The sequence below is a fragment of the Erinaceus europaeus genome, chromosome 8 (assembly GCF_950295315.1).
Source record: "Erinaceus europaeus chromosome 8, mEriEur2.1, whole genome shotgun sequence".
Classification (NCBI taxonomy): Eukaryota; Metazoa; Chordata; class Mammalia; order Eulipotyphla; family Erinaceidae; genus Erinaceus; species Erinaceus europaeus.
This window is the reverse complement of record NC_080169.1, coordinates 32129907-32154432: the sequence shown is the minus strand read 5'-3', so window position 1 is coordinate 32154432 and position 24526 is coordinate 32129907. Positions and strand designations below refer to the sequence as shown.

The 24526-nt window shown below is 36.4% G+C and overlaps 1 protein-coding gene across 1 annotated transcript in view; it reads right to left on the bottom strand.

Annotated features, from left to right (window-relative positions):
- MACC1 (MET transcriptional regulator MACC1) overlaps positions 1-6762 on the bottom strand; it is a 74831-nt gene extending 68069 nt beyond the window's left edge. Inside the window, exon 1 of the mRNA XM_060196118.1 lies at positions 6488-6762. The gene's annotated coding sequence lies outside the window, so the exon portion shown is untranslated. The remainder of the gene's footprint in view (positions 1-6487) is intronic.
- Between the last annotated feature and the right edge of the window lie 17764 nt (positions 6763-24526).

Sequence of the window (24526 nt, the reverse complement as noted above, 5' to 3'; positions counted from 1 at the left end):
TGCGGGAAGAAGTCTAGATTCCCAATGCTTCCCTTGATCCTCCTACTTGCCCAATCTATGACTGAATTGGTTCTGAGTTCACTTTCCCTAAACTCTCTCCTCCCACCACCTTGCTTTCTTGAATTAATACCCTGATAGTTTTCCTCCTACTGCTTTATTACTTGAATTACTCCTCCTTTGATTTTTTTTTTTTTAAAGATTTGTGTATGTGTGAGAGAGAAACCAGAACACTTTTTAGTTTTGGCATGAGGTGCTGAGGATGGAATTTAGGCCCTCAGACATACAAGTCCTGTGCTTTAATGCGCTGTGCTATCTCACCAGCTCTCCTTAAAAAAATAAAGTGCAATTTTATCGTTTTAAGTTTTTTATATGTATTTATTCATTTACTAATATGAGAAAGAAAGAGAGAGAGAAATAAGGACATTAAGTGTCAAGGACCAAACTCCGGCCCTCATGCATGTAAGTCCCATATTCTTTCACCCTGCCACCTCTTGGGTTCCTTCCCTGTTTTGTTCAATCATCTTATCTACTTGTTCATTGGTCTTTTCCCACACTTGTTCTTGGTTCCAGTAATCTCTCCAAATTAGTCTAGCCTTTCCCATAAACCCAGATCATTATTACAGGGAAACTATGGATATTTTTGTCTATAACTTAGGTTTTCTATTTTGAGCTATAGAACCATGATAGCTACCTTCAAAATTCCTCCATGTGAATTCCTCACCACGCCCCTTCAGAACATCATCTACATTCCAAATCAACACAGCAAAAGGGAAACTCATCCCTTCTTCCTTACATTTCACCAATAAAAACACCGACTTGTTTCTTTTCCTGAACTTTGCTGATGGTTTCACAATCTTCCCAGTCATTTTGGATTAAAATAATGGTAACTTTTTAAATATCATCTTCTCTCATACACATCAAATCTGCTTATTTAATAAAACTTGCCATCACAGTCTCAATCCAATGTCAAGGAAACCATCCTGGGTTAGCAGTAATCCTTCTTTCTAGAACCCCAAACTCCTCTCTGCTGTACTAGTCCTAGACCTTCCCATCTTTTTCTTCCCTAAAGCACTTTACCTTCCGTCACTAGTCATCCTTAAACAAAGGATAAAACATAACATTCTGGTGTCTGTTCTTGCCACTTCATTGAACTGCTCTGAACATCATTTTCAGTAAAATTTAAAGGGTGTTCTGTTCTGTTCTGTTCTGTTTTGTTTTGTTTCTTATTTAAGTCTCTGTGAAATGTGACACGTAACATGCCCTTGTTTGGAAAGTCTTCACCCACTTTGCTCTACACTATATTTCCTCCTTGTTCTTTAATCTTTTATCCTAAAATACTTCCTAGAACGTTACTCATTGAGCCCCCCCCCTTCACCACACGTCCCCAGGATAGATTAGGTATCTCTAAACTGTACAAAACCCTGCCTTACCTTGAAGTATCAATTTTAGATATAAATATTTGCAACTTCCTCTGTAATCTGAGCACTTCCCTCTCTTTATCCCAGGTCTAAGCAAAGCAAAGGTAGGGCAAATGTTTACTGAATAAACAAATGAATAATATCATTCAGCTCACAGTGACTCAGACTGATTTGTGGCTGCCTTCAGAATAAAGTGCACCCTTCTTAGGTTGACACTTATAACACCCTTTCTTATTAGAGGCAAGCAATCTCTCAGTCTTATTCCTTTCATACTTTACTACCTCATCCCAAATACTGCACCTCCAAGTACACCCACCTGTGGGTAAGCAGTGTATCTTTCTCATTAGGTATTGTATCCTTCAACTCAGGTCAGTGTCTCACAGACAGATATTCAGAAATTATTTGTGAATTCATTACCAGAGAAATTGGGATTTTTAAAATTAACATTGGCTTATTATTGGATATAAATTATATCTCAAATTCTGATCTTAAAAAAATATATATCTTTTACCCGGATCTGTGGCAAAGAGGACAAATGAAAGAAACTCTTCCTTTAAAATGTAATTAAAGTCAATAATTCAGGGAAGAGAAATTAGTTTTATCAAGTATTTATTTCTCTATAACTTCTAAAAAATCTCTACATTTTTAAAAATTATCTATAGTTTATTCCTCTTTTGTCTCCAAAGCTCAGTGAAGTTTGGTCTCTGATACAAATCAGCTTCTGATCTTTTTTAAATAAAATTAAATCCTTTTCAATAAAACCACAGCACCAATATATGATTGTTCATTAAATTTCTATGTTATTTAAGTATTAATTGACTTGTAACTATTTAGAGGCTAAAGATTATGGCACTTTGATGCCTCTTTTCCTAATACCTTTCCTACCTAAACTTTCTCTCCTATACTTGTTTAAATAGCTACAAAATACAACAGCCCTCCTTACTGTGATGTAGTATTTCTGTGAAACAGCTTACTGATCTCTAAAATAGAATAATAATGTTATATGACTAGAAAAATTCATCAAAATAATATACTGCTTATGCAAGTAGTTGGCATATGGTAAACATTCAATTAATGTTAATAGCTGCAGTGTAATTTATCATTACTAGTAACACAATCAGTACTAAAGTGAAGTTCTACGCAATTGACATGTCAATTAAGACTGTTACTCTATTATTATTATAAAGGAGGATTCAACACTCATTATAAAAATTTTAAAGTCACTTAAACAATAAAACTTTGTCCTTGAGGAATTGAAAGTACTTTGAAAAAATTACTTATACAATGTGCAACACAAAATTATGGCCTCTCTAATTTGCTTATTGCTAAAAAAAAAAAATCCTTTCATCCAAACAAAGTTTGTGAAATACTGTCTAAATGAATAGTCTCTTCATCTTCTGTTAATTTCAACTCTGCATATCATCCCAGGTCTGGTTATAGTTCTACCACTTCCCAAATACACACCCTTCTAGGTCTGGCTATGATTTCACTACTTCACAAATGTCTTCTTGGTATTCAGTATGTCATGACTTTCTCTCTCCCCCTAATATTCTGGGGATGTGTCTCTTTTATTTTTTGTTTTGAGAAGCCATTCTACTATGCTTTTAATTAACAAACATATGTCTTCATTTTTTTTCTGGTCTCCATTAATTTCAATTAAAGATTTATCACACTTTCTAAGGTATAGAGATTAATGAACATAGATGCCACAATGCTGCAAATGACTGATGACCTCCCGTTATAGTTTTTATTTTCTTAATTGTTTTCTTTTAGGAGGATTAATGGTTTACAGTCAATAGTAAAATACAGTACTTTGTACATGTATAACATTTCTCAGTTTTCCACATAGCAATTCAACCCCCACTAGGACCTCCTCATGCTATTTTGTTTTATTTTATTATTTTTCTTTTACCAGAGCACTGTTCAGGTCTGGTTTATGGTGGTGTGGGGGATTGAACCTGGGATTTGGGAGTCTCAAGCATGACAGTCTGTTTGCATAACCATTCTGCTATCTTCCCCATCTGGTTAGATAGGACAGAAAGAAACTGAGAGGAGAGGGGAACAAAGAGAGGGAGAGAAAGATAGACACATGCAGACCTGACTCTCTGCTCATGAAGTGACCCTCCTGCTCAAATCCGGGTCCTTGTAGGGTGCCTCCACATAGTTTTATCTGCGTTTAACCAGGTACACCACGGCCTAGCCCCTACTTCAGTTGCTTTATAGTGCCAAGATCTTGTCCAGTGGGATAATATTAAATTGCTTGAGACAGTTGTTAGTGAATAAAATGTCATTTCCTAGAGAGTGTACGCCTTAGATGGCACTCAACTGAAGAGTTTACATGTATATGGTATATCACATGCACATTCATTGCAACTACTAGTTTCTATCACTTCCAGATGTTTAGTTTTCATAAGTAATGACATTGTTTCAAGTTTAAAATACTATCATACCAAATTATTTTCATCCTCCAAATTAGCTAAAGCATTGTAAGGTAAGGTCATGTTTAAACAGACCCTATGTTAATATATAAAAGCAGTCTTTGTATATAACTGTGTAAATTATAATTTAAGAAACTATAAAGTATGAAAAATAGAATAAATAATGTATTTGAATTATATCTAAACTTTCTTAAGTCCTAACGATTATGACTGTATAAGTTTTATAGTCTGTATACTACTCATGAAATCACATAAAATTTACTATTAAAGGTAGAGACAGGCTGGAGGTATGGATCAACCTGTGAATACCCATGTCCAATGGAGAAGCAATTAGAGAAACCAGACTTCCAGCCTTCTGCACCCCATAGAGACCTTTGGTCCATACTCTCAGAGGGATAAAGAATAGGGAAGCTTCCAGTAGAGTTGATGGGATATGGCACTTTGGTGGTGGGAATTGTATGAATTGTACCCCTCAACCTATAATCTTGTAGATCATTATTAAATCACTAATAAAAAAGAATTTGAAAAATAAGAAAACTCAAAGCAGAACTTGGACTGGTCTTGGTATACTGTACCAAAGTAAAAGACTCTGGGATGGGAAGGAAGGTTTAGGTCCTGGAACATGATGACCTAGAGGGGGGTGGATTGTTAATGTGGGAAACTGAGAAATACCACACATGTACAAACTGTTGTATTTTACTGTTGACTGTAAACCATTAATTTACTATTAGATAGTGCTAGAGGGATTTTGGTAGTTGGGAATGGCATGAAAAAATACTTTTGAAATTATAATTACTCCTTTACTTATCATGAGAATAAGGGGGAGAGAAAATAAAATGAGAGAGAGCGAGAGAAGGAGAAGGAAGGAAGGAAGGAAGGAAGGAAGGAAGGAAGGAAGGAAGGAAGGAAGGAAGGAAGGAAGGGCACATGAATAGAGCTCAGTTCTAAAGCAATTAAACCTACAGCTTCTGTGGTCTCAGACATGCAAGTTGCTGTGTTAACAAGCTGAGCCACTGTCTTGGTCTAACAACTTACTTTCGAAAAAAAACATGAAAAAGCACTTGAAGTATTTACTCACCACTATCACTGAAATTATGTAAATTGTGTAAACCAATGCTATTTCAACAACAAAAATGTTAAAACTGTATTGAAAATTGAATTCATTGATACTGTTATAATAAAGCACTGTCATATCCATTAATTAATAATATATATGAGATTTAGCAGGGTTTTTTTTTCCTTGAAAAAAAATAAATAGATTTGAACTGATGGTACTTTCTCTTGTTCTCAGTGTGATTAATATTTCTGAAGAAGGTGGTGATATACTCAGTAGAGAATGTTTTATTACTTTTTCGTGAAAGAGGATCCAGGTTCAAGTCCCCATTCTCCACATGCAGAGGAAGGGTTTTATGAGTGATGAATGCATAAAATACTAAAATATTTTCAAATTATTATTGTTCATTATAGAAAATTATCTGATTGAGTTAAGGAAGTATAAAAAGACGACTAAGCATGAGAAAACTGCAATGATATGCCAGAAATCTATCATTATAAACATCTTCATCGTCATCACTCTTTTCATGTAAAAACTACATGCCAATGTAGGTGATTCAATTTCAACCTTGAAATTATTTTTCTGATACTCATTTATTAATGTGTGAGATTGAGGAGAACCAAAGTATCAAATTTAATAACTAGGGCCCTCCAGTTTAGAAGCCCAATGCTTTGTCCACATCATCACCTCCTACCTCTGGGTCTGCAGACACTGAAAATGGAAAACTCTCTCTCTCTCTCTCTCTCTCTCTCTCTCTCTCTTGCTCTCTCCCTCTCTCTCTCTCTCTCTCTCTGTGTGTGTGTGTGTGTGTGTGTGTGTCTGTGTCTGTGTCTGTGTGTCTTGCCAAAGACCATGCACCTTTTACCTATTAGTGCCTCCCGATTCAGATTTTCAACTTTAATGTTCTCATTCTTTTCACTATTACTGTTTAACTTAGAAAATATTTTTAAAATTCAGTCAGTTTCAACCATCTACATGTTTGAGGAAAATCAGTGATATTTTATGTTAATTTTTACATTTCACTTTTAATGTATCCTTCCTCCTTTTAAATAAAATTTTTCACTCTATGCTGACTCAAGGTGTTATTCTGTGCCTCAAAGTTTATTGTGAACTACGCTCTTGCACATCCACAGAAAATCTATTTCCCTTCCTTTCTCTTTCCCTTGCACAGTTTGGTAAGTATTTTATTTGTTCAGTTCTGAAAAGGATGCAATGTCCTTATACATAGTACATAGCAGTAGTAAAAAGCATATTAATTTTAATGAGTATAATTAATGTGAGGCATTGTTAGTTTCATGAATACCACATGCTTTAATTTGCACACTATAATATGATAAAACAATAATTAATGTTTATTATCAAGCAGAGATATAATTTTTTCTTATGATGAGGACTTTTAATATCTATTTTATTAGCAACTTTCACATATGCAAAGCAGTACTATTAACTATAGCCATCAAATTACACATTACATCTCATGCTTTGTTTCATAACGAAGTTCTTACCTACCTTTTCACTCTTTTCACCACACCTCTACCACCATTAAAATTATATTAATTCTTCAAAAAATAAAACACTTACAATTGTGGAAATATACAGCTGCTTCAATCCAGAAACATTATTTTAGTGGATGACAGTCACTCTACCAACATCAAAAGTTATTTTTAAGCATGTATTGTTCTTTCTGTCTCACTTAAACTGCGACTGGCTAAGGCACCTGGGAATGGAAGTCCTCCCAGCATTCCTCTAAGACTTCTAAACCAGGAACTCCAAAAGGCAAGAGAACTACAATACCCACAATTCAGACTCCTCAACTGAAACCAGGAGAAGTTGGATAGACAGTTTCACTCTAGAAAGAAATAGTGATGGAAAAGCAGAGCAGTGATTAAAAAAAAAGTGTATATGCAAGAACAAGTATGTATCTGTAAATATGAACCTATTTCTATAAAAGGAAAGAAAAGTAATTTGGTATTTACCAGGACATAAGAAGGTGCCTTCATTGTTGGCAAGAATGTCAAAATCTTACTGCAAACATATCCTCCTTTAGCTGTGAAACCGGCCCCACTAGATTCTCTTTCAGTGACTCAGAGCTGAGGATGCTGCACTACCTAGTAGAGCAGGTGAATGAATACTTCTAGGGTGCAGTCTCTTAATTCCCCTAACACCAGCAGTGTGATTATCATTCAGACATGCTACAGACACCATGAAATCCTTTCCACTTTTCACACCCTTCAACTTCAAGATGTCCTGGAGTTGTTTTTTTAAATAAGATACATTGATTGACTGATTGATTGATTTTATGAGAGGAAGTATGAATATGCATGCAGGTAAGAGAGATCAGGGTTCAGGTAACACTGAGGATCCAACTAGCCACTCACATATGCAAAGGATATGGCCCACCCTCTGAAACACTTCCCCAATAACAACCCTGGAGTTTTTATATATATTTTCTTTTAAAAATGTGACTAGTCTGGAGCCTTTCCTTTTTTCTTTCCATTTCCTTATGCTATTTTCATTTTGTACATACTAGTGTAATTTCTGATTCGAGGGGGAAAAGGGAAAAAAATCAAGCACTAGAGTAAAATGAAAAGTTTGATAATTGTTTCACTTCTGTGCAATTATGAGAAGAGAGAATATGAAAAATAAGCAAGAAAGAAAAAAAAAACTAAGGGTTGTGTTTCCTCCATTCAAACACATAGCATTTGTCGCCAGCTTTTTGTTTCCTGTTAGACACAGCCCAGAAAATCAATGCAGACAAGCCCCGGCTTGGGCTGAGCCCCAGAAACTTAATGGGAGTATTCATTCAACGTAAGCAAAGGGCACAATCTTGACCATGGAAAATCTGCTTTACAATTACTATTTTTTGCACCTTTTTTCCTTGCTTTCTACCTGTCAGCTATTTCAAGAATACTGAAGTTTCATGCTTCCTAAGCTTTAAGAAGAAGCTCTAAGAAGAAAATCTACTCAAGAGTTCTCTTGACATTTTCCCTTAGGGAATCCTACAATCCAAACTGAGCTGTTCTTTTTTGTTGTTGTTAAAAGTTACCTGATCTTCTGACTAGAACCTAATTTTCCTTTGCTATTTATATTTATTTCAAAGTAACTAGCTCCTTGCTTTTCTGAATTCTACAGGTTTTGTTCTTTTTGTTTGTTTTTTAAATATTTATTTTTTATTCCTTTTTTGTTGCCCTCGTTTTATTGTTGTAGTTATAATTGTTGTCTGTCTTCATTGTTGGATAGGACAGAAAGAAATGGAGAGAGGAGGGGAAGACAGAGAGGGGGAGAGAAAGATAGACACCTGCAGACCTGCTTCACCGCCTGTGAAGAGACTCTCCTGCAGGTGGGGAGCCAGGGGCTCGAATTGGGATCCTTGGAACTGGTACTTGCGCCACTTGTGGCAGTCCTTACGCTTTGTGCCACATGTGCTTAACCCGCTTTGCTACTGCCCGACTCCCACAGATTTTGTTCTTCATGCTGTTTTCTCCTGAAATATTCTTGACCTTTGAACACTCAGGTAATTTTCTTTCTACCAAAACTCAATAAAAAACACTGTTCTCCAAGAAGCCCTCCTTCTTCTTCTTCTAGCGTTTGCCAGAAGCCCTCCTAAATTTGAGCTAATCTCTCAAATCTAATAAATTTCTACTATCTAATATAATCTATTAACACATTTTATGTCTTATTTTCTTGTATACACATATGAGAGTCTATTTTTTTCAATCTAAAGTAAGGCTTGTTTTATTTCTATTTAATTCAAATAAATAATCAGTGAATTAAATAGCTGAACTGTTAACTCAAAGCTACCTCTGTCTCTCCCTTATAAACATAAACATTTATAGAATTCTCTAAATATCTGGTAGGAATTCTGTTATTGGGACCTTCCTATCCTATCTTTTGGGATGGCTTTTGTGTAGACAAGTAAGGTATTAAACCTATCAATTTAATCCCTGACAGCGTCTGAAAAGAATGGATCAGAATTTTTTTTTGTTCTTGTTTGTTTGGTTTGGTTTGATTATGAGTCTTTTTTTCCCCCATTCTATCTCCTAATAAGTATTTACCATTCTAATTGTATTACAAGGATTGACCTCCATCACAAGACTCTGTTCTAGCCTCTCTTTGTTTATGATTTTTCATGATAAATTCCAACATTTATGACTCTCTCACCCTGTATTATTATTCCTTTAAGTTGTACTTAATTACTGATCTCTCATCCCAATAGAAAGTTTTTTTTAGTAGTTTTTAGTTCCCCACACATATTTTTTTTTTCCTCAGAGGAAAACTATTTACATGTGCTGTACATCATGGGAACAGTGGTGGAGGTCTTATGTTCCTCTGTTACTCCACTACCACTACTACCCACTGCCTCATGGCTGCTTTTAATTTTTTTTAATTTCTTTATTCATTTATTTATTAAGTAGGGGAGAGAGAAAGAGAGAGAGATATGAAACTGAAACTGTGTGTGGTATATTGCACCAAAGCAGAAGACTGAAGAAATGGAGAAGAAACAGCAGAGAGGGTAAATAAAGGATTGGGGTCCTAAATGGTGAGAAAGGATATGTTTGGTGTGAGAGTGTTCTTTAGCTATCTATCATAGAGGGAGTCAGGCGGCAGCACAGTGGGTTAAGTGCACATGGCACAAAGCACAAGTACCGGAGTAAGGATCCAGGTTGGAGCCCCCTCTCCCTACCTGCAGGGGAGTCGCTTCACAAGCTTTGAAGCAGGTCTGCAGGTGTCTGTCTTTCTCTCCCTATCTCTGTCTTCCCCTCCTCTCCCAGTTTCTTTCTGTCCTATCCAACAATGACATCAGTAACAACAATAATAACTACAATAAAAAACAAGGGCAACAAAAGGAAACAAATAAATATTTTTAAAAAGATACCTATCATAGGAGAGATGAGAAATTATATCTACATAGCAACAACTGTGCTATAAACATTTTATTCCCCCAATAAAATGATTTAAAAAGTCTTTTCCAACCTGTTCACCTTTTCTTGTTCCCCCTTTACTTGTTTCTAGTACTGCTATGAGCAGTTATTTGACTGGGATGATATTCTGTTTATGCCAATCCAAAATGTTTTCATTTCTTCCCTGAAATCATCACCACCAGTCAGAGATTTATTGTATGAAGTAGATATGATTTTACCTGCAAAATAGAAGAGGCTATGGAAAGCCAGCATTCTACTCCAGTGTATGGACAGAAGGAAGCCAGAAATTGAATGAACTTCTATAGGGGTTTCAATAGAATCATACTGAGAGGTAGTAAAGACTACTGTATCTGGGAACAGGCCCTCCATTTTTAACCACACTATTTATACCATTGTATATTGTGCCCAGTTGGGAGAGTAAATTGGGAGTTAAATATATCTATTCCTTTTAAGGTAGGAATGTAAAGGTCTGAATATGCTCAGTAGACCTGCAGAGGCCAGAGGTTAGAGTAAGAAGGCTGTATTGTGCTTTTGTGACTTGAGAAAAATGTTAATTATAAATTAATGAACCCCATGCTTGCAAATAACCCAGAAAAGCAGCCTCTTGATCAAAAGCCAGAATCAAATTTGACTCTCCCCTAGAAGGTGAATAGCCTATCCCTCAACATACTTCACTTCAGACTGTATCCAGAGATGTCAGGTGTGAAATGTCAACCCTTCAGCTTCACTGCTCTGGAGAGACCTTTCCTACCTCATAGGACTCCTTAATTCCATTTTGGGTGGATCAGTTTTAAACAAAACCTCAAAAAGTAGATATAAACCAGGGTCCACAAGATAGGACATATGAACATGCATCTATATCTTAGGGTAAAATATATACCTGAAAGAAAAAGTGCACAATAGTTTGCAGTTGAGTAAATAAATGAAGTAAGTAGAAAGACCTAAAAAGACACTTTAAAGTACCTAATGAAACAGTTTATACTTATACCTAGATACCCTCCTCACCTACCTCTTATTATACATCCCTCAATCACTCCAAAGCTAACAAAAGACAAAGTAAGGACTACAAAAGCTGAGTAAAAGCAAGAGACTGGCATGCTTTAATGATGACTACTTAGTCACTACCAGGCCACCTCATCACCTGGGGCCCTAGTCAAGGAGTCCTGGGATTCCCACACAGACATGAGGGGCCTAGACCTCAAACAGATCCCTCTCTCCACTGTCACTGGTCATCTCCATCAGGAACAACATAATGGACCCCTTTGTGGGCCCTTATAGGACTTTGTCCTCAATATGGATCATAAATGCTAGGAAATGTTCTATTTTCCAAAGGGAGGTTTTACAACATACTCTTCCTACTACCTGAGGAAGATAGGTTCCTGAAATGAGAGAAGCCTGCAATGTTCTTTGCCATAACCACAGAATGAGAGCTCACCTACAGGGATGCAGAGGTTACATAGGCTCCTGTGCTGAATATGGGCACCAGATCAAATCAATGGGGTTTACAGTTAACAATATTTATATACTTTTCCCATATTTGGGAGTTACTCTCTCCCCTGATCCAGCTTTCTAGTCCCTTTTCCAGTTATGACTCCATCCCCCTAGACAATAACCTGGGTCCACTTGCATATTAGATGTCAGACAAAGGAAAAAACTAGTTATGTCATGGGACCCTTGGAATATACCTAAAATAGACCTACTAACTTTTTCAAAAATGGAGACCCCCAAATCTTCATCTGCAATATTCCAGCCATTAGGTTCATGATTAGTCAACAATTTGTTCTGCTTTATGTCTTAACTCTTTTTCAGCCACCAGGCTCCAGATGATACTGTGATGCCAGCCTGACTTCCCTGGACAGATGACCCCTCCAATGTGTCCTGGAGCCCAGCTTCCCCAGAACCTCACCCCACTAGGGAATGAGAGAGACAGGCTGGGAGTATGGATCAACCTACCAATGACCATGTTTAGTGGAGAAGCAATTACAGGAGTCAGACCTTCCACCTTCTGCACATTTGTAGCTTCTGCATAATGATCCTGGGCCCATGCCCCCAGGAAGTTATTAAGGGAGAGGATTGGATATGGAGCTCAAGGGGTGGGAACTGTGTAGAAATGTACCTCTCTTATCCTATTGTCTTGTCAATATTTTCCATTTTATAAATAAAATTAAAAAAATAGTTTCATGCAACATGTAGAAACATCTGTGTACAGATATAAATGGTCATATATAATTGAAAACCTTAAAAATGATAAAAAATACATTTATTTATGTGTGGGGGGAAAAAAGGTAAACAACCAGGATCTTGATGGTATCATATGAGTTTCACTCTCTTCTATTCCCCCCACAAACCCTAATTTTGTCTGTTATTCTATCATAACCAAGGTAACTACATGAAGAAAAGTCAAAGAAAGAAGAAAAGAGAATCAGAAGAGTGAATAATAAGGAAAGGAGTTCTGCAAAGAATATTAAAGCTAAAAGAATCTGGGATATACTTAACTATGAACTTGAAATTTGTTTTATTCCATGTTTTATTCCACTGATGTCAACCTATATGAAAGCTTAAGATGCCAGTAACTCACTGCTTTCATTAACCTGGCAGATAAAGGGAAAGGCAAAACATGTAAAGAACTGCCCAAGTAAAATTGTCAGGGACCTGGAATTAGATACTGACAACATAGAGAAACAGGGATAGGGTAGTATCCACTCTTATGAGCAGAGACAGCTGTTCAGTGTTTGATCTGGCTATGACTGTCGCAATCATAGAGAGCATTGTCCAAGAGTTTCAGCATTGGCCTTGCACATTGTAGTTCTAAGGCTTAGCATAAACAACAAATCTATCCCCTGCCATTAGTTTGGCCACTGTTTTTCCTTCAAAAGGATGACATCTGTTTCTTCAGCAGCTATGGACCTGGACTTTGTTGGTTCCTTTCCTTTCCTTTCCTTTCCTTTCCTTTCCTTTCCTTTCCTTTCCTTTCCTTTCCTTTCCTTTCCTTTCCTTTCCTTTCCTTTCCTTTCCTTTCCTTCCCTTCCCTTCCCTTCCCTTCCCTTCCCTTCCCTTCCCTTCCCTTCCCTTCTTTTCCCTTCCTTTCCTTTCCTTTCCCTTCCCTTCCCTTCCCTTCCCTTCCCTTCCCTTCCCTTCCCTTCCCTTCCCTTCCCTTCCCTTCCCTTCCCTTTTTAATTTTTGTCTTTATTGCTGCCTGGGTTATTACTGGGGCTCTGCTGTGCCTGCATGGTGAGTCTACCACTCTAAGAAGCCATTTTGTTCTTTTTAAAATATTTTTACTAATTTATTATTGGACAAAGACAGAGAGAAATTGAAGGGAGAGGAGGAGATAGAGGGGAGAGGGAGAAAGAGAGAGAGAGAGAGGGAGAGGGAGAGAGAGAGAGGGAGAGAAAGAGGAAGAGGGGGAGGGGGAGGGGAGAGGGAGGGGAGAGGGGGAGAGACAGAGAGAGAGAGAGAGAAAGGGACACTCGCAGCCCTACTTCACCACTTGTGAAGCTTTCCCGGGCAGGTGGGGACCAGGGGCTTGAACCTGGGTCCTTGTGCACTGTAATGTGTGTGCATAACCAGGTCCATCACTGCCTGACCCCTGTTTTCACTTGATAGACAAAGAGAACTTGGTAGGATGAGGAAATAAGTAGTAAAAGAGAGACACCTGCAGTGCCACTTCACTTCTGGATAAACTTTCCCCCTGAAAGTGGGATCTGGGGGCTTGAACTGAATTATGTTTCAATTTAATCAAAGTCATTTGATACTAGTTTGGAGTTGAAAACTCTGAAACATACATCTACTGAAACTCCTGCTTTACTGTCATAGATATCGCCTTTGCCTCTCTCCTATATTTAAACCCACCAGTTCAGAAAGTATATATTATTGTGCCTTACATATACAAAAGTTTCACAGTGCATGAACATAGTTCATATTTGTTGACATAGGTTGAACTGTCCAGTAAAATGAGGAAGTTATGCTTAAAGCTGCTTCTAACTTAAAAATTCTCTGACCACATGGGATCTGTCAGTTGCTTATTAATGCAGTGGTAATTTTTTTCTCTAATTCTGCAGTTGGTTTGGCATTACTTCCTCTCTGTATCTAGTGAGGGACAAAGCAAGTGATTTCCTACACCCAGAGGGGGAAATCAAACACAGAAAAAGTGGTTTGAATTTGCCCAGAGTGTTACTTAATAATCAAAAAAGGGACTTTCTTAGTTTCCTTCAATGACCTATGTCAAATGTCACTCATGTTTGGCCCCTATAGTACAAGTACACCAGAAAGGAAGATAGGAAACAGTCATATTACCCACATGCTCTGATTTTTCTCAGTATGAGGCTATCTTGGAAAAAGAAAGACCACACCAGATTCCCCCCTGGAGTTTTGGTTTTTTTTTTTTTTCTCTATCCTTTTTTAGCATGTATTAACTTTTTAGACCCCACGTGCTACCTCTGATAATAGCTTTCTAGGTCACTTTGTTCCTGAGTCATAATCACCTGTAACATTCTCAAACCAGTTAATAATTGTGTTATTTATCACTTAACTACAGTGGGTAACTCACATCATAGTATAATAGTAGAGCCAATTTAATAGATGCCAGGTTGATTTTATTTCCCTACACTAAGTAAGTCAAGTTGGCCTTACAATTTCATAATTTCCTTTATTATAGCATTATGATTTGTTATTTAATCCTAGAATGAATTATCTATGATTTGACCTCAAGGAAGCTGTAGTTAGGAGGCCATTGCTGATTTATTTCATTTGTTGTTTCTGTATACCAACTATTTCATGAACATAAAATAGTTACAATCTGCCTTTTTGTTGCTAATTAACAGAAAAACCTCTGTGTAGTTTTCCTTGTATCACCTATGTATTATTTGTCTTATATTCATAATGTAAAGAATTATTTTGATATGTTACATCTATTTACTTATTCCTCTGTGTCTTTTTAACTATGGTCATAGATATTGTTTATTTAGAAATCATTATTTTTCATAATTTTCTTTTTATTATTGGGGGAATTAATGGTTTGCAGCAAATACAACTGTTGATACATGGGTAATTTTTTTTTATTTTGTGCAAAACATTCTCACCCCCAGCCCTTGTCCTCCACTATCGTGCACCAGGACCTAAAAGCCCCTGTCACAGTGTTCTTTACATTTGAAGTGATACACCAAACTCAGTCCAAGTTATAGTTTATGCTTCCCCTTTCTGTTCTTACTTCTTGACTGTCCATGGTGAGATCATTCCATATTCATCTTTCTCTTTCTGGCTTATCTCATTTAACATGATTCCTTCAAGCTCTATGCAAGATGTGGTGAAGATGAATTCCTCATTCTTAATATTTGAGCAGTAATCGATTGTGTATATATACCATAGCATTCTAACCCACTCATCTGTTGTTGGACAACTAGGTTATTTTCAAGCTTGGGCTAATGCAAATTCTGCTGCTATGTATACACAAATCTCTTTGGATGAGTGTGATTCCTGAAGCTATATCCCCAGGAAAGGAATTGCTGAGTCATAAAATAGGGTCCATTTCTAGCCTGCTGACAGTTCTCCAAACTGCTCTTCGTAGGGGCTGGACCAAGTTTCATTCCCACCTGCCTGTAGGAGGGTTCTTTTACTACCTCAAGCTCTCCAGCATTTATTGTTACTGTCTTTTCATATATCCATGATATATGACAATCTCATGAGTGAAGTGGTATCTCGTTGTTGTCTTTATTTGCATTTCCCCGAAAATCAATGACTTGGAACATGTTTTCATGTCTGTTGGCCTTTTAGATATCTTTTTTAGTGAATATTTTTTCCATATAGTCTTCCCACTTTTAGATGGTCATATTTTGTTGTTGTTGCTAAGTTAGGTGAGCTCTTTATATATTTGGCTATTAACCTTTTGTCTTTCTATGCCATGTAAAGATCTTCTCCCATTCTGTAAGGAGTCTCCTTGTTTGAGTGGTGGTTTCTTTTGCTGTGCAGAAACTTTTCAATGGCTTATTTTTGTTTTATGTTTTTCTTGCCATTGGACTTGAGTCATTGAAGGTGCCTATAAAACTTAGATGGAAAAGAAAGCTGCTGATATTTTCCTTTAAGTATTTGATAGTTTCTGGTCTAACATCTAAGTCCGTGATCCATTTGGAGCTTATTTTTGTGTGAGGTAAAATGTAGTGCTTCAGTTTTATTCTTCTGCACATTTCAACCCAATTATCTAAGCTCCATTTTTTAAGAGACCCCACTTTCTCCACTTAATAATTTGTACCCTCTTGTCAAAAAGTAGATGTCCATAGGTTTAGGGGCTTCCTTTATTGATACTATTGCTAATTTCACACAAAATAACTCTTTGGGAAAATGTCCAGCTGCCTTTTCAACTTCCCTCAAACTTTAATTATTTTTCAAAAATATCCTATGTCTTTTTTTATCTTTAAATCCTAAGAATATGTAGAATTTTGTGTCTATTAATTAGAATAATGACTTTGTGTGTTCCATTACGAAATGTTTGTGTGTTAGTGCATTATGCATTATGTATTTATGAACATATATATATAATTTCACCTATATAGAGGGACTTGTTTATTCAGAGTTTCTGGTATACCAGATAACTTATTTGAGAATGGAACCTGTAATTGCATTCTAAAATTCTCACTATCTATTAACCAAGAGAGGAGAGTGATCTGTCAGTAGATCTTTGAGTATAGACAATGTTATTTCTCTATATACACTTAAGTGTATATTACATGTATATATAAATACGTGTACATGTGTACATATGTCTTTTGAAAAATTTTAAATTATGTGCATGAACGCAAAAAATATTTTTGATGTTATCATATATTCACAAACTGCTATGTGCTGTGGGCATAATTACTAGAAGCTTCAAATTTATTTATTATTATTATTATTATTATGAGCACTGCCAGTGTTTCTTGTATTTAATCCACTCACAGGTTTTGAAAAGTACACATTATTATCTCATTCAAAAGATGAAGAATGGAGATATACCAGGGTAAGACTACTGCTGCAGCTTATGAAAAAGAAATTCCGTGGCTTGGCTCACTAGAAGCTGGTTTCTCCAAAAGGGTGAATATAGGATGATCTCACTCATAGACAGAAGTTAAGAAACAAGATTAGAAGGGAAAACAATAAGCAAAACGTAGACTGGAGTTAATGTATTGCATCAAAGTAAAAGACTCTAGGGTAGGGGGAGGGGTTTGGGTCCTGGATCATGATAGCAGCGGAGGACCTAGTGGGGATTGAATTGTTAAGTGGAAAACTGGGAAATTTATACATGTACAAACTACTGTATTTTTACTGTCAACTGTAATCCATTAATCCCTCAATAAAGAAATGAAAAAAGAAAAGAAAAAAGAAAGGAAAAAATGGGTTTCTCACTCCCATCAGGTTCCATGGGTGGTTATAATAGAGGAGAAGATATCTGATTCACGTAATCATTCAGGGACCTCAGGAGTATGGAGTCTCTGAACCGCCTTCAGTGCATGCCTTTGAGGTCACCCAGAGAATCAACATTTGATGGGTAACATGAGCAGATTCCTGGCCAAGCTTGTGCATGTATGTGCTTGGGGTTCAGTCCCAGGGACATGTCCTAGGGCACAGTAGATTGAAGAATGCTAATAAAATTGAATGCTAAGAAAATGGTAATTGGATGGTGGGAAGGATGTTGGAAAAACTGTGATTCATAAAGCCTAATTACTTATGTGACCCATTTCTCTAATTACTAACAATTATGTATTAGAATCAGACATGTCAAAAATACTTTGCCTTCTCTGTCTGCAGCTGCCAGGGATGTTTGGCTAATATTATGGTAAACAGACAGAGGGTCAAAGGGGTCAAAAATAGTTTGAGTCTCTTATTTTGTAAATTTCTGTTTAGTACCACATCAGAGTGACCTCTTTTCTCTAACCGGGATATAAGAGATCAAACTCCATAGAGACACAGAACAAGACAAGCTACAAGATCCCAGTAGTCTCTAACATAGTAGAAGAAGAGTATCTCTTAATCAATTTCTACACTATAAGGACTCCCATATGGATGCCAAAATCTCTATGAAATTTTTTATATTTCCACATATTTGCCTGGTTAACAAGTTCTTTCACAATGTCTTTATTTCCCACTACTTCCATGATAAATCGCCACAGAGTTAATGACTCAAAATATACTGATTCATTTTCTTGGAGTTTGAAAGCCAGGAAATTGACAGTATCCTTACTGGCTAATGCCAGTGTGTCATTAAGGCCATACTCCTTTTAAGAGGTTCTGAAGGAGAAATTACTTACTTGTCATTTCTGGCTTATTAAGGTCATCCATATTCATGAACTCAGATCCATTTATTTTAGCAGAAACATCAGGTGGAGCATTCCAAACTCTTATTTACAAGCCTTCTGATGTTACTTCTCTCTCATACACACATACACACACTTTCTATTTTCCCCCCTCCCCCACAGTTCCTAGGAACATGTTTATTCAAAGGACCCATTGATTGCATTGGGGACAATACTGTAAACCAGAATAATGCCCCCATCTCAATGTGCAGATCCTTAATCCTATCTGCAGAGGATTTTAGCCATACTAGGTAGTATATTCAGATTCAAGGTATTAGGGTATAGATATCTTGGAAAGATCAGCATTCTCACTAACACATTAGAATACAGCCTCAGGAGGTTCTCTCGTTTTAAAAATCTTTATTTGGGGCTTACTAGTGATTTTCAAGATTATACGATACTGGGAGTGTGGTTTCTCCCACCTCCACCACCAAAGTTTCTGTGTTAATGATAATCACCATATTTTTCCCAAGGTCTTAGAAATAGTTTGATTACTTTTTTTCCATGTTTATGAGTTTCTATTCTTTTCATTCTACATATCAGTGAAACCAACTGTTAGTTGTTTTTCTATTCCTTATGTACTTCACTAAGTATAGTCACCTCCAGTTCCATCTATTTTGTTCCAAGAACACATATCATCTTTTTTTTTTTTACTTGCAGAGTAATACTCCATTGAGTATATGTCTCTTAACTTTTATATCCAGTCATCTGTCAATGGGCATTTAAGTTGCTTTCATATTTTGGCTACCGTGAGTAATGCAGCTGTGAGCATGGAGATGAATATGTCTCTGTGAATTAATGCTTTATGTCTTTTGGATAAATTCATAGGTGTGCCATTGCTGGATGATAAGGTATTTTCATTTATATTTGTTTAAGAATTCTCCATTTTTTTCTCTATAATGATGTACAAGTTTGCACTCTTATCTGTAGTTTAATAGACTTCCTGTTTCTTTGCATCCTTACCAACACTTATCATTTCCTGTTTTGTTGATGAAGGCTCAGAAGACTCTATATATAATATCAAAGGGTGAGAATTAGAGTCTTGCACAAACTTAAAATTAAAATAAAGGATGGGGGTGTAGCATAATGGTTATGCAAGGAGACTTTCATGCCTGAGGCTCTCAAGTCCCAGGTTCAATCTTCCCACTGCGATAAGCCAGAGCTGAGCAATGCTCTGGTTAAAAAAAAGAAAAGGAAAAAAAAAAAGAAAAGGAAAAAAAAAAGAAAGAAAGAAAAATAGAATTGAGTAAAAAGCATATATGTTATAATGCTCTGGTTAAACAAAGAAAAAAAAAGAAAAGTAATTAGAATTGAGTAAAAAGGTGGCATATCAAGCACATATGTTATAATGAGCAAGGGCCCAGGTTCAAAGCCCTGATCCCCACCTGCAGGAGGTGGTAAGGAGGAAGCTTCATTAGCAGTGAAGCACTGTTGCAGAGATCTCTCTCTCTGTCCCTCTCTGTTTTTCTTCCCTCTCTCAATTTCTGTCTGCCCTATCAAGTAAAGAAATAAGTATAAGAATTAATTGAAAAATATTGCTATGAAGAATTAGTGCTAGGAGAAGATGTATGCTTGAAAAAGGACAAAGGCAGACCATACATAGTGCCCAAGAAATCATCTGTTTCTGGGCAAGTCACTTATTATTTCAGTTCTAAATGTGGTGGTCTCTTAAGAGTGATTATACTAAAATAATATCATACCAAAATATAAATCATACTAGAGGGACTTTCATTGCAAATATTTGAAAACCCACATTTCAGTAAGGGTTAGTTTATGAAATGGGCAGTGTGTAGGAAAGATAAGGACCTAACTAAGTTGAGGAGGTGCTCTGTATCAGAAAGATCATACTAGGTTTCTCTCAGGGTCACATGGAAAAGGAATGCCTTGTTCTCATGAAAGATGCTAGCTTCAGATAAAATAGTTCACTCCTCATAATGTGATTCTACTTACATGACTGAACTGAAAATAAGTTGATATTCAAACCAAATTTGGCCTTATGCTAATTAAAGCCAATTTTCAAACTGTTTAGCCTGTTTATGGGTCTTGAATTAATTCATTAACAATTTAAATTAAATGGCATAAATGGAAACACGGTAGAACAGAACTGAAAAATAGAATAAGTGGACTAAAATAGGCCAGACTAAAATATGCTATTTTGACTTAAAAATGGTTAGCAATTTTTAAGTATTCATTTAATATCAATGTCTACATGAATGTATGCCTGTATATGAGTGTGTGTTTAAGTACTGAATTAAATATAAAATGTTTTCCTTTGGGGGCAAATTTTAAAGCTGCAGAGCTAAATAGGTGGCTTATAAAATACTATGGCATGATGTATCATACTGTTATTTTTTTTTTTTTAATTGTGGTCAGTAACCAATCCATTTTCTAATATGGCATGCAAATAAAAAAATTCAGTTAAGGCACAGGCTCTGTGGTGTTGCCAAATCAAGACAAACACCTTGACAAGGCAGAAATAAAGAAACCATAAAATAGTCAAAAGCTTGAGTAACATGAAGAGTTCATGGGAGTAAAAAGCAGCAGAGCGAAAGATTGGTATTTGTTGATGACACTAGAAACAGAGACAGCAGCAGAGTAAGAGAAAGGCTAATTATACAAATGTCAGACGCAGAGTTTGGGAATATTAAACAATCATTTGTATAGGCAAGGCAATATGAGCTGTTAGTGATTTGAATGTTCTACAAGTACTTTCTGAATACCTACTATAAGCCAGAAACTGTAAAGTGTTATATATCGTAGCAAAGAAAACAGAAAGAAATCCATGACTTCACTGAACCTAGATTCTGGCAGCTAAGTACTAAGCATTACATCCTAAACTATGTTTGAGTGCTTCCTATGACACAAATGTCACAATAGCTTCCTGTTCTCCCCACTTTGTTCTGTACCTTTCCAACACATCCCTATTATTGTGTCCCTTTCAGCAAGAAAGAGGCTAACTAATGTGGTTTAAATAAAAGCTTTGTAGGAGTTTCACTTAATAAATAAAAGCTTTGTAGGAGTTTCACTTAACAATTACTCTAGAGATCAGGCTGTGATGCATCTGGTTGAGCGTATCCTGGGTCCATGCACAAGGATACATGATCAAACCCCTGGGACCTAATTGCAGAAGGGAAATTTCACAAGCAGTAAAACAGTGTCAAAGATATCTCTCTCTATCTCCCCTTCACTTCTCAATTTCTCTGTGTTTTATCAAATAAAATAATAATAAGCAAATATTAAATAAAATTGTTTTTTTAAGTTTTTAAAAATTTTTATTATCTTTATTGGATAGAGACTATCAGAAATTGAGAGGGTAGGGGAGATAGAGAGAGAGAGAAAGAGAGACATCTGCAGCCCTGCTTCACCACTTGCAAAGCTTTCCTTCTGTAGGTGGGGACTGGCAGCTCTAACCCAGGTCCTTGTGCACTCAACCAGGTGCTCCACCACCCGATCCCTAAATAAAACTGTTTTTAAAATAATTATTCTAACTGATTCTGGCAAAATTGCTTACCTGAATATTGTGCTTGCTTTCCCATGTGCACCATCCAGGTTCAAACTCAGCCCCAATCACACTGAAGTATTAAGGCACTCTTGATCAAGAGAGAGAAATCTAGAACACACACACACACACACACACACACACACACACTCACACACACACACACACACACACACACACACACACACACACACACACATACACACTTGAAACAGTTGGCATAGGAGCTGTGAAGCCCAGTGGCAACAAAAACAGTGTGTGTGTGTGTGTGTACATATTCTAAATGTAGATATCTCATTCTGGAGGGAATCATATAAGAGTTTTCCTCTTCTTGTAGATGAAATTGGGACCAAAAAATGTAAATGCAGGATAAATTTAATAGAATAAAGTTCTTATCATTGTTTCTAATTTATTAATTTAAGAATAATTATTTTCCTGTGGTAAGTAATTTTTGCTATAAAGAACCAAGAATTACTTATTTAAATTTTGTCCAATTCTTGTTCTCATGAGTCCTATCCTTCTTTCATTTCAAGTAACACAGACTCAAAAGTCTCTTATTATCTTTCATTTTTTTACTTTTCCATCATCAAAATTCCTTCTACTCTCTCATTTCTCATAATTGATGATACATTCTCATGCTTTTCAAGAAGCTATGATAATATCTCAACCACTGTTAAGCTTTTTGTCTCTCTAAATAAGTGCTATCAGTTTTCTTCAATGTTCTTAATACTTTCTAATCTGATATCTAATTCCATCACCTTCTGTGTTCATTTTATAAACTCAGATCCTTTCCAAATCTTCATCTTTCCTGATTCCTCTGCATTATTTTAACACTTACTATCAGTCAGAATGATTTAGATTATATTGCAATAAAGCACAAACCCAAAACCTCAAGACCACTTAACAAAGCTTTTCTTTCCTTTTCTTTCTTTCTTTTTTTTCTTTCCTTGTTCATTCTGCCTGCCCATTGAGTGGTAGAGATAGAACTTTTTGTTCATCTTAATTACTGAGGGTTTAGACCTTCAGGGCAGCCTTTAGTCTAAGCATTGCCAATTTTCCTGGGAGAAGGGGAGTTCTGGTAAACATCATCTAGACAACTATAGACAGTGTTCAAAATCAACATACAGTCTTTTTGCTTATAACTCTTTATCCAAAACTAAACATATGGCCACATAAGCCCACTATGAGCCAGAAAGCAGCTGTTTCCATACACCCTATAAACAGAGCTGGAAAGTTTGAAGAACTGGATACCACTGCCTCCCACCAAGGATGGTTCACTAATCCTTCCTTGGAACTTATTCTTCCTTGGCATCAGAGACCACACTCTTGATTATTCTCCTCTTTGGCTGTTTTTATTTTCTTTTTCAGTCTTTGAACTCTTTTTCTCTTCTTCTCAGTTTGTCCTGCTACCTCAGCTTTCTCTGCTTACTTTACCCTCATCCTTGCCACTGCCTATAATATCTTCTATACATTAATTATTTTAAATTTATTTTTCCCCATCTTGTTGAACCCATTGTTGTCATTATTGCTGCCATTGATGTTGTTGTCAGATAAGACAGAGAGAAATTGAGAGAGGAGGGGAAGACAGAGATAAGGAGAGAAAGATAGACACCTGCACACCTGCTTCACCGACTGTGAAGAGAACCCACCCCCCCCCCCACAAAGGTGGGGAGCTAGGGGCTCGAACCAGGATCCCTACCCTGGTCCTTGAGCTTTGCGCCACATGTGCTTAACCCAATACATGCTTAACCCACTACACTATAGCCCGACCCCCACCTCCAATAATTTTAAATTTGTTTCATAGCATTACTTCAAACTAAACACCCAGTTCTTCTTACTCAGTTCTACATGGGCATCATAACACAAAACAGGATTCATAAAGTTGTTCCCAACTAGTTCCTTAGTTTGCATTTCCTGCTTCAGGAAGCAGAGCCATGAGCCATTCTACTTAGCTTCTCTCACTATAACTAATGTCAGATTTAACTACTCAACAGCTTAGCTGATACTTGCTTCATCTTTCCTACTGTCACTATCTTATTTCAAACTACCCACATCCTTTATCTGTAATATAACAAAAGCCTGGGCTGGTCTCGCTTTATCCCTGCTTTATATTCTCTAATACATTCTTTACATTGAAAATTAAAAAAAAAAAAGACTACATTTTCAAGACACAAATGCAATGCCTCCACTTTAAAATTCTTGCACAACTTTCCTCTTCTCTCACAGTAAAGCTGAAATCTCTATTTGGCCAGTAAGACCCTCTCTTGATTCTTTCCCTATTGTTCACTTTCATAATATATTAGAATCTTAGGATTCTCTGCCTCCGACAAAAACATTTTTAATAGCCTGAAATGTTCATTTTCTTTTATTAAAGATTTTTTGCATATTGCTCTAACTGAAATATCACCCTCCCTCTTTTCCTTTATATCTTGTTCATCCAAAGGGAAGCTTCCTTAGAGCATCTATAAAATTTTGTTCCATGATAAATGCTGTGCACAATTTATGTCTGTTGTTTAGGTTAGCTCCATGGAGCCAGATTTTGCGTTTTATGTTTCACTGCTATTTTTTCCAGGTATTGCTTTGGTGTCTGGAATACTATATAACTACTTGGTAAATGTTATTTAAACGCATAACTGAATAGAGAATTTTTTACACTACATTTTAGTAGAAACAAGATTTATATCTTTGTTTAAAATTGTTTCCAAAAACAAAAGAAGTTCTCTCAGTAGGGAAATTTCTAAAGAAATATTTTTAGGACTAGATAAGGCTTTAGTTAAAATGCTTTTATTCTTAAGATTATTAAAGACATACTCGGTTAAAAAATGTACAGTTACTAATCTTTTCATAATTGTATCTCATGGACATTTCTCT